The sequence below is a fragment of the Martes martes genome, assembly GCF_963455335.1.
Source record: "Martes martes genome assembly, chromosome: 2".
In the NCBI taxonomy this organism is placed as follows: domain Eukaryota; kingdom Metazoa; phylum Chordata; class Mammalia; order Carnivora; family Mustelidae; genus Martes; species Martes martes.
Genome location: NC_137889.1, coordinates 71,102,099 through 71,119,078, shown reverse-complemented (window position 1 = coordinate 71,119,078; position 16,980 = coordinate 71,102,099). Strand labels below are relative to the sequence as shown.

The 16,980-nt window shown below is 41.0% G+C and overlaps 1 protein-coding gene across 2 annotated transcripts in view; it reads left to right on the top strand.

Moving 5' to 3' along the window:
- PALLD (palladin, cytoskeletal associated protein) overlaps positions 1–16,980 on the top strand; it is a 414,827-nt gene that overhangs the window by 310,998 nt on the left and 86,849 nt on the right. Inside the window, exon 1 of one of the 2 annotated variants that reach the window (XM_080831101.1) lies at positions 15,230–15,352. The exons of the other annotated variant lie outside the window; for it this stretch is intronic. The gene's annotated coding sequence lies outside the window, so the exon portion shown is untranslated. Of the gene's footprint in view, positions 1–15,229; positions 15,353–16,980 lie in introns of those variants that run through there. 2 annotated transcript variants of the gene reach the window in all.

The following is a 16,980-nucleotide window of genomic DNA, read 5'->3' as shown; positions in this document are numbered from 1 at the left end:
AGGCTGAGTCACAGTGACCTGCTGAAGCCAGCCTCCAGTGTGTGTGTGTGTATGTGTGTGTGTGTGTGTGTGTGTAGGAAAGGGGGAGCAGTGGGCAAGGGGCGGGAGTGAAGGGAGGCTGCAAGCTTAGCAGAATGTTTGAACAAGACAAAGAGCAGTTCCAGCAACCAAATAAGGAAGTCAGCGCTGAAGGATTTCAGAATAGAAGTGTGTCAGAGACTCAGGCAATCTGGGAGAGTAAAAATAAGCAAAGAAAAATGTCAAAGGATTTTTGCTTCACTTACACAAGATAGAGAGGGAAAGTAGTACCTCATCTTTAAGCAGGGAGCAAAACACAAGTGTGTCTTTCCCCTTCTGGTGGCTTTGGTCAACCTATTTCTGAAGAGAGGTTTAGAAACTCTGAGCAGCTGAAATAATAAGCATTTTCTTGTTAAACATGAAAAAAAAAAAAGACAAGTTGTACATTAGGAGCACTGTAGTATTCCTTTTATGTATGATTGATGAAACTTGTAGTCCAAGATGATGAAAGTTTCCAAGATGCCACAATAATATTTTGTATCCCATTTTCAGACATGCCCTGAGTTACAATTGTATCCATTGAGAAGAAGCTTACCTCTTAATAAGTTAGTTAAATATGCAGTAGACATTGTCTAATTAAATATGTTGACAGTTACTAAAGATGTCAGAGGAGGCAATTATGCAGAGAAATTGTCAGTGCCTATTTTAATCTTCTCAGTCTCATCTCCCAAACTCTCCATAGTGGCAAATAGTATTTGTTACCAATAATATGAATTGACATTGATTTTATTTTGACACTTTTGTAGTGTGGGTGGAGAAGAACCGAGATTTGAAAGAATTATTTCAGGACATTGCTAAACATAGTTAGAGGCACCTTTGTGTGCCACAAAACCAACAGAGAGAAATTGTTCTTATTAACCAAGAAATTTATTTGTGTTCCTAGCCAGAAATAGATATAGGGCATTAATCTTGTATCAGAATTTGTTTAAATCTTCATTAACTTTGAATTGTTGGCAACTTTAAGGGAGACAGGTGAGTGAACCTACCCTTCTGTTCCCCAAATATGCAATTGGCCAGCCCTCAGTTGAATCAGAACATATCAGAACTCTGCTTAATAGGAAATAGAAGAATTTGCTTATAGAGCTGACCAGAGGGCAGAAATGGGGAAAAACACAGCGCACAGACTGACCACTGTATCAAGGTGATCTTAAAACACAGTTCAACCTGGTTCCAAAAATAGCCACTCCTTTTAAATTTAGATGTAAACCCTATTTAATAAGCTGTTATTATCACCTTCTTCAGGAAGATGTGATCGTCAGGGGAAAATGTTTATCACTAACAAAGAACTGAATTCTTTAAAAAAAAAAAAAGGCAATTTGCAACAAATGTCAAGAGTTTTACAAACAGCATTTGACCCCAAAGTTATACTTTCCAGCATTTGCCCTGAGGAAATAATTCAAAAGAGAAAAAAAGCCTGAAAGTGTTCACTATAGCATTTTTAAAAAGGTGTATTTATTTATTTTAGAGAGAGTGTGGTGGGGAGATACAGAGGGGTAAGGAGAGGGAGGGAGGGAGGGAGAGAATCTCAAGCAGATCCTCTCTGAACACAGAGCCCTACTTGGAGCTGGATCTCTCAACCCTGAGATCATGACCTCAGCTGAAACCAAGAGTTGGACACTCAGCTGAGCCACCCGGGTCCCCCCACTATAGCATTTTCTTACAATTTCAGATAAAAGAAAGAAACTGAAGAGCCAAAGAACACAAAATGTTGGTCCTCTTGTCCTAATTAATGAAATATTATGCAGCCTCTAAAAATAGTAATGATAAAACTGTGAAGACAAAAACATTAATGATAATATAATGATGCTGAAAATTTAGCTTATAAAATTATACACTCTGGTGTAGCTGTGCTTTGGAGTCTGGAAGAGACCTTGGAGAAAATAATAATGCTAGTGTATTGTGATTATGGATACATTTTTTGTTGCCTTTATCAGTTGTATGTTTTCATAAGAAACACTTTAAAAAAATGATTAAAAAAAACAAAAAAACAAACTCAGAGGCAGCTTCCAGGGTAAGAAGGAGCTGAAGCTTCAGAGTTACCTATACAGCAGGTACAAATTAGAGTTCAGTTTGCATAATGATACTGTACCAAAGTTGGTGATTTGGAGAACTGCTTCATTTACTGACTTGATCTGTCAGTTATTTGCAAAGGAGCAAAGCCAGCTGTAGTTCCCTGAGAGAGAAGCAGATACAATGTAACTACAGAGGCTCTTGGACCATTTCTCCCCGATATCTCTAGCATAGCTTTGATCAATGTAAAGTAACCAAAAGCTGGCAGAGTTAGTCCAGGATCCAAAAGTGTCACCAGCAGAGGCTCCATTTGAAAGAGGCAAAGACACTGGCTCCACCCACACAGGGATCTCGTTTTCAAAGCGCCCGATTGCACCTGGTAGCAAACCTTGGCATTGAGAGCTCAGAATTCTCATCTCTCCCACAGAGCAGTTCGTTTTATCTTTCAGTGCTTCACTTTTTATCCCTCTGCTACTGAAAATTATTATAAAGTCTTCCAAGTGTTTAGGAAGCACTTTTTATAAAGCAGCTCATTTGAATTATTGACAGGAAAAAAGTTAATTGAGACTTAGAACAATGCACAAATTACTTACATACCCAGGTGTCAAAAAGCAGAGAAGCAAAGAAATCTGTCTTTATAGAACATCCTGTGATGATTTATAATAACTGTATAATAATTATAGATGTTAGCTGTAATCTCATCCAACTCCCTATAGTGCAGATTTGAACACTGAGACACAGGACTCAAAGTGAATTGTGCAAGATCTGAGCGAGTGAATGGAGCCAACTTGTTTGTGGAATATAGTATTTAAGTCCCTAATGGCTGTTTTTCTATCAAGTCTCTATTTATTACCCTTCCCTTCTTGCTCTTTTCCTGTGGTGAACTTAAGTGGCACTTCCATCAGTCTTGTTTTGATAGACTGAGTTTTAAAGAGCTTTAATCTCTGTTCCTGACTTAGTCAAGGTGGTACCTTAATGGTTTGCTTCATCTAGCTACTTATTTGGAATATAAACTCCTTGAAGGCACCATGTGGCCCTGTTGCTCAGTAATGACAACAGAAATTGCTAAAGTGTTGGCAACAATACCACGTGCACTGGGCCACATAATTGACAACAGCTCAGTGAACCCTCACAGCAACTCCATGAGTGTGTAGCAGTATTTCCATTTTACAGAGGAGGAAACTTGAATAAGTTATCCAGAAACATCCACCTAGCAAGTGACAAAGTTGGAGTTCAGACCCAAAGCATGAGCACTTAAATATGAAATCATATGACTTCAATGAAAGCTTTTGAGGATACACTTAAAGTACCATAAGCAGGGAACAGTTCTCTTCAAAATATTCAAAGGTAAGAGGCACCTGGGTGGCCCAGTTGGTTAAGCACCTGCCTTCGACTAGCATCATGATCTTCGGGTCCTGGGATAGAGCCCCACATCTGGCTCCCTGCTCGGCAGGGAGTCTGCTTCTCTCTCTGCCTCTCCGCCACTCCCCCACTCCTGCTCCTGTTCTCTCTCTCTCGAATAAATAAAAATTTAAAAGATTAATATAAAATAAAAATAAAATAAAATTTTTTAAATATCCAAAGGTATGAGCTAAAACTTCCACTTTAATTCAGAAAATAAAACTTTGGGCTTCCAGAAGCCAGGTATTCAAGTGGCAATTTGTCAGTTTCAATATGATAATCACAGAGCTCCAAAAATTACCCGCATGAATAAAACTTTGGAAGTAGATATATAAAACTTGAAATATAAATCAATGAAGGAATCTAATGATACTGTTCTTATATATTAAGTTAGGATCTCAGTTTAAATTATTAAACAGAACTGAATGTCTCTGCATTTTCTTGGGTTGTGGGTCCTGCCACATCAACAGGAAAAAAGACTGGGCAGGGCAGAAGCTCTGCTTGTGTACAACACTCGAACTCCCAAGTATAGCAGACATAAAGCTACACCCAGAATAATCTATTCTGTAACTTACAGGATGGGAGTCGGGGGTCCCAGTGGGGCGAGCTCCAGCCCTCTGCTGTAGCTTTCTCAAGTCTTCAACTGTCTGGAATATTTAGTTGAATCGGTTATAGAAGGAATAATTTGAAGGAATTACTTTGACTCATCCCGTAGCCCTCCACAAATCTGTGTAAAATGGACTAGAAAGCTTCATCTTAAATTAAATTTGCATGTTTGAAGCAATATATCTAGAACTATATAGTGCTAAAGGTAAAGCTGGAGAGGAAAGTCCTAAAGCAGGCCCTCAGCCAGACGTGATCTGGTGAATTGAGTCGATTACCTCATTTGTTCTTGACCCCTTTCTTTCTTAGCTAAAAACCATGGAATACAAAGTTTTTTGGTCATTTATCCTTGTTAGAAAGATATTTTGTATGCATGTATGTGTTGTATATATACAAATGCATATACATATGTGTATTTCACATACACAAACATGAAATATACATGCATTATGACATAGTATAAAATATAAACAAAGAGAAAAGTTTAAAGGTTAAGATAAATATAAAGAGAAGTTTTAGTACTTTTTCTTATTTCTCAGTGGATTATCATTGAAAACCATTACTCTGTATGATAGATACCCCAGAAGATTTGCCGCAAAAGTCTTACACCCCCAGGTTGGGGTAGGTTGACCTTAGGCCTGATCTTAGAGCCATCTAGCTGAAGAGAACTTTAGTGATCATGCAGTTCAGCCTCTTCACTGAACAGGTGAAAAGACCATGAGACTAAGGACTTTTGCCCAAATGTCTCATTTCTGAGGACTTAGGACCTGATGAGATAGTTTGTTCTATTGAAAGTCTGGTATACTTGAAATTTGTTAAAATGATAGATCTTAATGTTCTCATCTACACACACAAGTAGTAACTGTGTGAGGTGATAGATATGTTCATTAGTTTGAGTGTGGTCATCATTACATGAGTACATGATGTATACTTACATCAAAACACTGTATTGTAATCCAATAAGGGGCTAATATCCAAAATATATAAAAAGCATATAAAACTCAGCACCAAAAAAAAAAAATCCAATTAAAAAATATGTAGAAGACCTGAATAGATATTTTTCCAGGGAAGACATACAGAGGGCCCACAGACACATGAAAAGATGCTCAACATCACTAAACATCAGAGAAATGCAAATCAAAACCACAGTGAGATTTTGTCTACACTTGTCAGAATGGCCAAAATCAAAAAAGCAAGAAATAACAAGCATTGAGGATGTGGAGAAAAAGGATCCCTCGTGCTCTGTTGGTGGGAATGCAAACTGGTACAGTCACTGTGGAAAACAGTATGGAGGTTCCCCAAAAAGTAAAAATAGAAATACCTTATGTCCCAATAATTCCAATACTGGGTATTTACCCAGAGAAAACAAAAACACTAATCAAAAAAGATATGAGTACCCCTATATGTTTATTACAATATTATTATAGTAGCCAAGATAAGGAAGCAAACCCAAGTGTTCACCAACAGACAAATGGATAAGAACTAGATAGGGAGGACGAATTTGTTTACACACACACACACACACACACACACACACACAATGGAATATTATGGTGCCATAATAAAGATGAGATTGTGCCATTGGTGACAACATGGATGGACCTAGAGGGTATTGTGTTAAGTGAACTAAGTCAGACAAAGAAAGGCATATTCCATATGATTTCACTTATATGTGGAATCTAAAAAGCAAAACAAACAAAAAGCAGAAAAAGGCTCATAAATACAAAGAACAAACTAATGGTTGCCAGAGGGAAAGGGGATGGGGGATGGGCAAAATGGGTGAAGGGGAGAGTGAGACACAGGCTTCCAGTTATGGAATGAATAAGTCATAGGAATAACAGGCACAGCACACAGAATACAGTCAGTGATACTGTAATAGCATTGTATGATGACACATGGTAGCTACACTTGTAGTGAACATAGCATAATGTATAGAGGAGTTGAATCACTATGTCGTACACCTGGAACTAATGTAACATTGTGTGTCAACTATACAACTCAAGTATAAAAAATTGTTATGTGGCATACTTTCAATATATACAATTATTTATCAGTCATAGGTCAATGAAGCTGGGGGGAAAAATCAGTTTTCCAAAAGTAAGTGTGAGTACATATGTGATAACAATGAACTGAGTTTAGCCATTGTTTTACCAAATAGCAGAGATTTGGGGTAAAAGAACTCTTTTCTCACCATGAACAAGTTGAAATTGAAAAAGAACACCTTAGGGACACCTGGGTGGCTCAGTTGGTTAAGCGGCTGCCTTCAGCTCAGGTCATGATCCCAGCGTCCTGGGATCGAGTCGCACATTGGGCTCCTTGCTTGGCGGGGAGCCTGCTTCTCCCTCTGCCTCTTGCCTACCACTCTGTCTGCCTGTGCTCACTCGCTTGCTCTCTCTAACAAATAAGTAAATTTAAAAAAAAAATAAAAAAAAAAAAAGAAAAGAAAAAGAACACCTTAGGAAAAAGGTAGAGCATTTTGCAAAGGAGGCTGAGTGAGCCCAGATCAGCAGACGCTGTGGGCAAAGTGGCTGTGGAAATGGGGGCGCAGGTGACCCAGGGAAGTGTTAGCAGCTGCATGGGAGTTTGGAATCAGTCCTGCTGCGCTGTAGCCTTCACCCTGATACTAACTCATTCTTCAGTCTCAAGTCCAACTTCTAAGCGTTTGTGGGATTTTTGTTAAGCCTTTTAAGGGTATCCAAATGAATTAACTATTGTGCTTCACCTACGCTCCAGTAATTCATGTTCAGTGGGCAGTTTTATTTTCCCAGATGTGCAGTTTGTTCACAGGGGAGTTATGAGTAATTAACTCGTAAAAGAAATGTCCAAGTGAATGAACAACTGTAAAGCACCTGTTGTTAACAGCTGATTTTTTTTCTCCTCGCTTAGATTATAAAGAGCTTGAGAATGTGAGACTGTGTTTTCTTCTTTTAAAACCTTGTGATACCTACTGATTTAGATTCACACAGAAGACACGGTGAATAGAGACTAAGTGATAGAGTTTGTCTTTATAGCTCATGAAAGGAAAGAGTCAAGGGTTCAGATAAACATCAGCTACCTAAGATTAGAACTACGTTACAACCTTCGTGGGGTCTAGGAAGTTTTGCCTTTGTGTGTCCCTTTCTCCATTACCAAAAAAAAGTTATAATTCTATTTTATAACTGCATTGGTACAGAGATGAATATGAGCCAGGTTAGATTCATTATTATACAGTCATCATTGTAATATTGACATTCATTTTTTTCCTTCTGAGTATAAAAATATTTAAAAAAGTGTTTTTCTGGGCCGTCAAAAGTGTTGTGGGCACGAGCCACTGTACCTCCAGTGCCTAGTGGATAAGTTGGCCCCTCCTAAGATTATGGACACGGGCGCTGCAAATCACAAATGGCCTCATCTGTTTTTACCCTCATTGTAATAAAGAATGTTGCTAGCCCCTTTCAACTGCTGTTTCTCTTGATGCTTCTCTCTGAGAAACAGGTGGTTCAAGGATCGACAATTCCCTTCTCCTTAAGTAACACCACGGAGTCTCAAAATGCCGGTGGGGTGTGCACCCGCCCCTCCAGCGTGTTCTGCTAGGGCTGTTCGTGGAGGGTCTTTTGGCCATATTGTGATGACTCAGGGCAGGCAACTGAATCCAAAATTAATTCCTCTGTGATGCTGAAAGACAGGTCTTTGTTCTCCAAAATGGAGTCAACGTGAGAGGATAATTTTTGTCAGACCAGTTTATCCATGGCCGGGACACAAGGTTTCGTTAAGTGTCATACGCTGGGCAAACAAACAAGGGAACAATGACACCAGAGTTATGTCAGCCTTCTCCTTGAGCCACCCACAAGTGAGGACAGAATAATGTTCCCACCCATAAGCTGATGAACTAAATGCAACCATGGAGCTAAAACGTGTACATGCCTGCTGCTAATGAATTAATCTCTAACGAAGCTTTTTAAAAATGGAGATAATGATTTGCAGAAGGTTTTCAGGAAGGAAGACTGAATTTAGTCTCTATGACTGTATTTCTTGAATTAAAAACGTTCCTTTCTGAATCTTAACTTTGTCAGCTTTGCATAGAAATTACACTTTTTAAACGAGGACTCTAAGCACCGGTTTCCCTCAGTGTAGTCATCTCTCTTTGAACTGTACTCAGGTGCCATATTTCATTAAAATTTTTTACACATAATGAAAGACATAGCCATTTGAAAACATTTGTAGGCTACTGGCTTCTCTGAATGTAACAGATTGAATCAGATTTTAATTGGAAAAGTCACTTCATTTATCAACCCAATCAAGTGGCCAAATTACGTCTAGATCACCTAATTTTGTCTTAGGTTACTAAAAACAAATAGACAGATACGATAATGCTGATAGAAGAATAATGATCTCAATTCTTTGGGACAATAGGATTCTTATTCACATCTAATGAGCTCATGCAAAAAAATCTTGATTTTTATCTCTTGAAATCTAGTACTTCATTGTGTCAGTGGTGACATAGTATAACTTATTTAATGAGCCCATCGCAGGAGTATCAATATTACTAAGTCAGTTGTTTTAACTGTCAGTCATATAAACTATATATCAGATAAATTAATTCTTTTAATTACTGTTACCAAATATTTCCTCTTACGAGTTTTAGGATCCACATTCAGGGAATTTTCCATTGTGAAATGCCATCTATTAAGTTTCTGTTTTAAAAGAAAATTTAATTAGAATATTGTCTCATTCCCTTTCCATACTAGAGTCTCGGTTTGCACATTTTATTGTGTCAAAGACATATACTATAAAATAATCTCTACAATTCTCTTAGGTAGAGATCTCCGCTAGCAAACTTTTCATCGCTGCACCCAAGCAAATCCCTGTGTGTTTCCCTAATGAGGAAAATTAAGTACTTTAGAGAACATAATCCTATTAATTTGAACCAGAGGATTAGTTTATTAATTCAAGGAAATGGATGCTCAAGTTTAGGATGTAAAGGATTTGGTAGAGGGAAGATTTCAGAGTTAGGGAGAAGAGGCCCAAATCCCTCCTCCTTGTAAAGGCAGTCTCCTGTCTGTATCCTGTTGGAGTCCACTGTTTCCTCTGCATTTAAATCATCATTCTGAGAAAGGCGTTGCAAACCCATGGCCGCTCCATTACTGAGGGGGTTTCACATCCTGTATTCATGGGCACAACAATGGGATGATGGCTGATCTGTGTGTTTTGGAAGCGTCCAGAACCGTCTATATGATGTGCAACACAAGATTCCTTATTTTGGTGTCCCAAATAATGGGATGATGGCTGATCTGTGTGTTTTGGAAGCATCCAGAACCGTCTATATGATGTGCAACACAAGATTCCTTATTTTGGTGTCCCCAGAAGCGATGGTACTAAGAGAACCCACTGACGAAGTTCTGTCACCTCACCCATAACCTCATGAATTGCCATTGGGATTAATCTAAAACACTGAAAATGTGTAATCCTAAACTGATGATGTCATATTTATCTATTATCAGTCACTGTATTTAAGACATAGCTTAAGGTTTTTCTTCTGCAGGATGAAGTTGAAGGAACCAGTCAACTGATAACAGTATTTCCCCATTTACTCAGGAGAGTTGCATAAAAGGCAGATTCCTCCTTTTAACTATGCCTTTTCAGTAATCCACATAGAATCTGTGGATGATTCCATCAGAGCCGGCATAACCCATTTGATTGGAAAAGGATACTCAATAATGAGTCGGATTCTTCTGTGGACAGAGTGGGACATGTTTAGAAACTGCCTTAACTATTGCAGGTCAAACAAACACGTATAGAATGAAACTTCGCAATAATAAATTACTAATTTATTGATGGATCTCTTAGTGTCCAGAGATTGTCAATGGACTTAACCATAAATATACACTTTTCAGTCCAAATTTATATTCTCTGGAGTTTGGGTTCTGGAGTTAACAATTTATGTCATTGTTCCTCCACTCACCTGTTCCGTGTCTTTGGATAAGTTACCTAACCTCTCTGTGCCCATCTTCCTCTTCCTTGAAGGGGGGGCATGGCAGTAACAACTATACTTCCCCATGAGTTGTCGAGGAAGATAAAATGTGAGAACGTGTGTGAAGTAATTGGCATAGTGTCAGCACAAAGTAAATTCAGATTGTCATTTTTTACTCTGTTCCTAACTACTGTGTATTGTGTAAAATACATTCCTGAGATACTATAAGGTTATAAATGTACACGTTAAAATAGGAAGAAAACCAGCCTCCACCTTCTCCATATCCAGCACCATATGAGGCACTACATAGGCAGCCTCTTGCTTCATCTTCTCCACAGTAATCCCAGGTAAATTCCTTGACCTCCGTTTTTCAGATGAGAAAACAGAAGCTCTGTGAGTTGAAGGTCATGGCAACAGCCTTTGATTGACCCCAGTCTGTGTAGCTCCAAAGCCCATGCCTTTTTCAGGACACCCTTCTACTAGCTGATCTCCTCAGGCCCCTGGTAGCTCTGATGCCCTATTCCTTGATTCCTCTGGAGTTGCGTGGAGGCCCAAGGCTTACTTTGCTCTCACAAATGCGATCTGTTCTGTTGTTTGCAAGTTCGTGATCTGTTTTTACATTCCACAACTGCAGGCCTTCTGTTTGTCATGTTCCCTCTCATGTACTATTTTATGTCCTTTGGGTTCTAGTCACATTTAACACAAGAACAAACAGTCCCGTTTCTCTCCCCCCTTATCCTTTTTCCCTGCTCTTCATAAAAAGTTATGTACAAAGCAAAGAGCCAGAAAGTTATCTTGGCCTGTGGAATACATTAATTTGTTTTTATGTTGAAACTATGAATTGTCTTTGGAGGTTTGCCTTGCACCTCCTCCCCTAATAGTCTGTGTTCCTGATCACATAAAGCACAGTGTTTAGCCTCTTGAGAAGACATATGTTTTCATTCTTAAAGATTTCTTACTTTTCTTAAAATAATTTGGTAGTTGTTAACATGGAAACAAATGTGTTTCCTAGAAAATGCTGCAATTAATTAGAAAGGGTCCACAATCAAAATGGTCTAAGATTTTTTTTAAAGGGGCTCATTTTTAAAATGAAGAGAATAGAAAGTTGATCTTAAGCATTCTACTCTCAGGAACTTTATTTTCCCAATAATATTAATTGGAACCAATATCAGATAAAATCTATAATTGCTCTACTATTTTCCTAGTCTTGTTCTTCCTGGCTGAATGTGGTTGGGAACCCTTGCAAAAGTAGTATCTATAAGAGAAGAAATGGTCCATTTAGCCAAGATTTTGTACCTTGTAAAAATATAGCAAGAGGGGCACCTGGGTGGCTCAGTGGGTTAAGCCTCTGCCTTCGGCTCGGGTCATGATCTCAGGATCCTGGGATCGAGCCCCGCATTGGGCTCTCTGCTCAGCAGGGAGCCTCCTTCCCCCTCTCTCTCTGCCTCCTGCTCCGCCTACTTGCGATCTCTCTGTTGAATAAATAAATAAAATCTTTAAAAATATAGCAAGACCTATGTCAAAGAATTTTTAAAAATCATATCAAAGCACCAGAAATGAATGGAAATATTCCCTTATGCTGAATTGATACCAGAACATATTGTGCATACCATCGATCACTCAGGGAAAATGTATAACAAAAGCTGCCTTATAGAAAATGTGCCTTGGGGCGCCTGGGTGGCTCAGTGGGTTAAAGCCTCTGTCTTGGGCTTGGGTCATGATCCCAGTATCCTGGGATCAGCCCTGCATCGGGCTCTCTCCTAGGCGGGGAGCCCGCTTCCTCCTCTCTCTCTCTCTGCCTGCCTCTCTGCCTACTTGTGATATCTATCTGTCAAATAAATAAATAAATAAATAAATAAAAATTATATATATATATATACACATACATACATATATATATCTCTTAAGAAAATGTGCCAACCCCAAAGCCAAGAGTTAAGAAAATCTCAAGTTTTTGATAATTTTCATTAAAATACTATTTTAAGCAAAATGCCCAAAGATACACTAACATTTTTTTATTGCTACATGTAAATAAAAGGAACAAAAATATAGAATTTGGCCTTAAGACAAGCATGATCCAACCATGTAGAGTTGTGGCAGTAGTGTTTTGAATGGACATTTGGTGAGAGAATTTTGCTTTGCTAATACTATCCATTTATAAAGTATTGGTCCGTCTGCTGAGCATATCTGAGATAAGAGCTGTGTATCAGTAGTTCTATCTGTAGACCTCTATATGTATGTATGATTTGGCTACACTGTCAAGATCTTGTTTGTTCAGTGAACACCATTTGTTTTTAGTTGTCTTTGTTGTTCTTTTTAGTTTTTAACCACCTATGTTTCATCTTGTTCACTGGAGAGAATATGAAAAGACTGTGTAAAGGAATGGCTTTAAGGATTACCTTCACCCAGTCCATGACAACCAGACCCTTGAGCAAACTATTTAATCTCCAATTAAATTTCCACATTGGAAGCTGTAGGTCTATCAGTCAAAGAGTGCTAAAAGTGAAGCTAGAGTCAAAAGTCTTAAAATACTTTTTAAAAAAATTTTATTTATTTGAGAGAGAGGGAATGAGGGGGGAAGATCGGAGGGAGAAGCAGAATCCATGCTGAGCAGGGGAACCTGATGCGGGACTGGAGTCCAAGAGTCTGGGATCATGACCTGAGCTGAAAGCAGTTGCTTAACCAACTGAGCCACCCAGGCACCCTTAAAACAGGACACTTTAAGTCCTAAATGCCAAAACACTCTCAGGGAATCCTAAGCCAGAGGGAATCCTAAGAGTGTAGCCCCTGGTCAAGTAAAAGTGGATTGCATGTTTGCTCTCTACCTCTTTTGTCTCCCCTTAAAACCATAGAACTCTTAAAGTTTCAGCTAAGAGAGAATGAAGAAAAAAAACAATCTAAAGAGAAGGTTGTTGATCAGAACCCTCAGTGAGCACAAGGGGATGAAGTGTTCTTTTTCAGGCTTGACAGGAATTCCTATCAGTGCTTCTACTGATAATAGTTTTCACAATTCTGGAACTTACCAAAGCAATAGCTAAGATGTATCCACGCCTCCCACACTTCATGCATAAAACTTGCAAAGTTGAAAGCATTAACATATTCAGTGTTTTGTACCAGTTCCTTAAATCCTTCTGGATTTGATCTTGGAGAAAGGAAACCTGGTCCTCACGAATGCTGCTTTCTGGGTTCCTATAGAAGGAATAAGACAGAGATGGCAGACCTAAGGGGGTCATCCTTCTTTTGCTGCCTCTTGAGAGTGAAGGAATTGGATGTTTTCTTGCAGATAATCAACCTGTCTGTTCCACCCTACGCACCCTCCCACAGTGGGTAAACATGAACCAAGGTAGGAACCCATGCTTATCTAATTTATTCCTTCTGTGTTCATGTTGAGAATGGACTCCAAAATCATAAAATTACAAAATTTAAAAACCGAAACTTTAAAAATCATCAAATTAATCCCATTATCGTAGAAATAAGAAAATCCCAGAGTTCCATAGTTCAGGGCACAGATTCCTAAATCCTAACTCTCTTCACGGTCACACTTCAGCCTGCAAGAAAATCCCGTGACGCGCCAAGTGATGTCATTGCTGCCAGCCTAATGGCCATTTGACATGGGGATGAGCAAACTAAAAAGTCAAAGAAAGGCAAAGTTTAACAGTGAAATACTGAGGTTTTTTTAGGTGTTTGTCCTCTCAAAAATTGAAAAGAGGGTAGTGCCTTTCGTATGCCTAGAAAGATGACTACGGTTCGGTGTATTATAGGTTTAAAAAAAGTAGGTTACAGAATCATATGTAAATGATGATCTAATCTCTGTTTTATTATGTGTTTAAATACACACACAAAAGTCTGGAAGCAAAGACTGTAGGCTGTTAACAATGTTTATCTCTGGTAGAGTTACAGGAAAGCATCCATTTGGGGTTTATTGGAATATTTTACAGACTTTAAATTTACAAATAAAGATATTTCAGAGAGAGGGTATCTGGCTCAGGGCTGTGAATCTAGAAACCCTATTGTTAATATTAATGAAGGTAAGGAAAAAATTACTAGATAATTTAAACCTGTGGTCCACGGCTCAAATTCTAGTTGGCATTATTGGCATTTACTTGAAAGGGCCTTGGCACAACAGATGTTCAGCAAATGTTAGGTAACATTCATTCACTGATTTTTATTGACAGTTTATTGTATGTAAAAGAAATTTGGTCTCAGTGGTCTAGGAACGTACACCCCAATAGTAATGGGACAGAAATAACTGTTAGTGTGCTAACCTAACCATTCGAGGATTGTGCACAGAGTGAAGGTGTCCTTACTTGAGTTGGTGCAAGGAAAAACTGCTGGTCTGGCTTTAGGATTAGGCCCACAATAAATCACAAATTTTACATAGGAAATTAATTCCGGAATTAAGACGTCCATTTCCTACTTTAAAACACTCTACAGACATCCCCAGGTAGTAGGTTAAAACAAGTGACTCAGAGCATCATAGTTTATGACAGAAGAAGACAAGATAGGGACCACGTTCCTAAAATATTGCTAAATCAGAATGAGTTACACTTCTTACCCTAGGGCTCCTAAGTTTAGTTACTCATTGATAGGACAGAGTAAGCTAATTGACGGAAAACTAGAAATCATCCTCTTACTTAAAAAAGGAGTGTGCTGCAGGGTGATCTGCACTTTCTTGTTTAAATGCTGCGCACTCTGTCTGTACCTGCGCGCCCGTAGCACCCCAGTTAAAGGAGAGTAGCCCGCAGGAACTGGACTCTCCCCCACCCAAGCCTCAGCCCCGCAGTTTCAGGCCTTCAGGGCTGCTTCCATTCCACCACCTGCTTCCATTCCACGCCCCAAGAATGTTGCCCTGGAGTCAGAGTCATTGGACATTTCTTTTTAGTCTATAAAGGAAAAAGACAATCAAAAACTGGGGGGAAATCATCCTGCCTTGCAGCCAACATCTCTACTGGCCTAGAAAAAAAAAATTCTTTCCCATTATCAGTTCTTCCTAAAAGTTCCGAGAAAGCCCGATTCATCGCTGGCTGCCCCAGAAGGGGCCGCAGAAAGATGCGAAGGGCGGAGCACGGCCCGGAGGAGGGGGCGGGAGGCCTCCCGAACCTGGGGGCCGCGGCTCGAGGCTGGAGCCACGCCTCCTTTGCGGACTCTTATTTTGAAAGACCATAGACCGAAGCGTTTCAGGGACTCACTGAGTCACGGAGCGGAGCAGCCTGCCGGGTATAAAGCGCCAGTACCTGCCTGGGGCCCGAGCCCACAGAGCCCGCGGGACCGGGAGCTAGAGAGCGGTGGGGCGCAGCCCCGAGACCCGAGGTAGGCGCAGGGGGTCGGCCCCTCGGCGGGTAGAAATGTATGAATTAAAGGGAGCGGAGGTTGTGGGGCGGTGGGCGAGCTGGAGTGGGAGGGTTTTACCAGAGGGTGAGGGGGTGGGTAGCGGGGCCGAGCAACTGGTAAACGCAGTTTCTCCCAGTGGACGGTCCTTTCGCAGAGCCCCCCCCCCCCCCGTCCGATCCGAGCAGGAACCACTGAAAACGGTTCCAGATGCGCATTTTGTTTCATCTTCACAGGGTCGGGACTGGGGACAGGGGATGCTTTGCTGCCGTGATGATCCCTCTATCTCTTACAAACTTTTCTGACCCCATCCCTCACTTATTTGTGGCCCCACTTACATGGGGATCAAACTCATTGTGGAAGGGCAGAAAAAACGTGGCTGACAGAGATTTAAGGGATGAGGGGATGACCTCATTCCCTGGCACTGGCAGGGGGCTAGGGAGGAAGGGCCCATAGGGTCCATACATCTGGAGCCAAACCAGGGCACTGCGCCCTTGCCTCTCCCCAGCCCCATACTCCTTTCCCTGGGAGTTATTTACCCCACCTTGGCGCCACTGAAAGAAAACTTGCTTGTAACTTGGGGCCTTTTCCCCACCAGGATGCCCTGGTAAGCAGTCGCTAGGCTCCTCTTGCAAGGCTGGCGGCTGTAGTGGGGGTCCGCAGCTCCGCCCCCGCGGTCCCCCGCGGTCCCCCGCGGTAGCTGCTTTGTTAGCCAGAGCGCGGGGCGCGGGCCCCTGGATGTAGCTGCAGAGTTAGCGGCGTGCGCCCGCCACGGCAGACCCAAGGAAAAAGGATTGTGTGAACCGTCGGGCTGGCCCTCTCTGGTGTCGTGTGTGTTCAGAAATCCCGGGCGCAGAGCTGGGGGCTAGATCCTGGAAGAAACGGAGCCCACCCTGGGACTGGGGGCTTCTCCCCTCTGTGCCTTATTTAACATTCAGGGAGGTTCTGTCCCGAATGGTAAGTTGTTCCGAGTCCAGAATGGAGAGTTTGGGCACTTGAGTCTGGAGTGAGTCTTGGGACTATTGCACTTGTTGGGGACTGAAGGGGGCGCACAGGCATCTTTCCACCCAGCTGAGCTGGGTCTTGCTCTGGTAGCAGGCCTGGGCGAGCCCACCCCAGCTGCTGGTGTGCAGGCGAGAAACACCAGGATGGGTGTGTGTTTGGGGGGGAGGGGTCGCTAGAGCCCTGCACTAGTTGGATCTACATTGTGATTTGCAGTCACAGAGAACTAGTATGAGAAAGGCAGAAATGGACAGACCCAAGATTTGGAGGCATGAAATAAAACACATTTCAGTTAACCAGCATTTGAAAAGCTACCGTCACCACCTCTCCCGCCCCTCCCCCATCCACCAGGCTCAGCATTGGCCTTACCAACTTTGGAAACTGCCAAGTTTTGCCTTTGAGGACACGTTCTTAGTTGTGTTATGAAGGCTCCTGCCAGAACTATATCAACAACTGCCACTGAGGAAAAATGGTCCAGCTAATTGTCCAGGGATTTTGGTTTGGTTTGCTTCTGGACATCACAGTCCAAAGGCATGAGCTTTTTTACATCTTCAGGGACAGAGGATATTATTTTTAAGATCTGGCAGACTGAATTATCGATAAGGAGT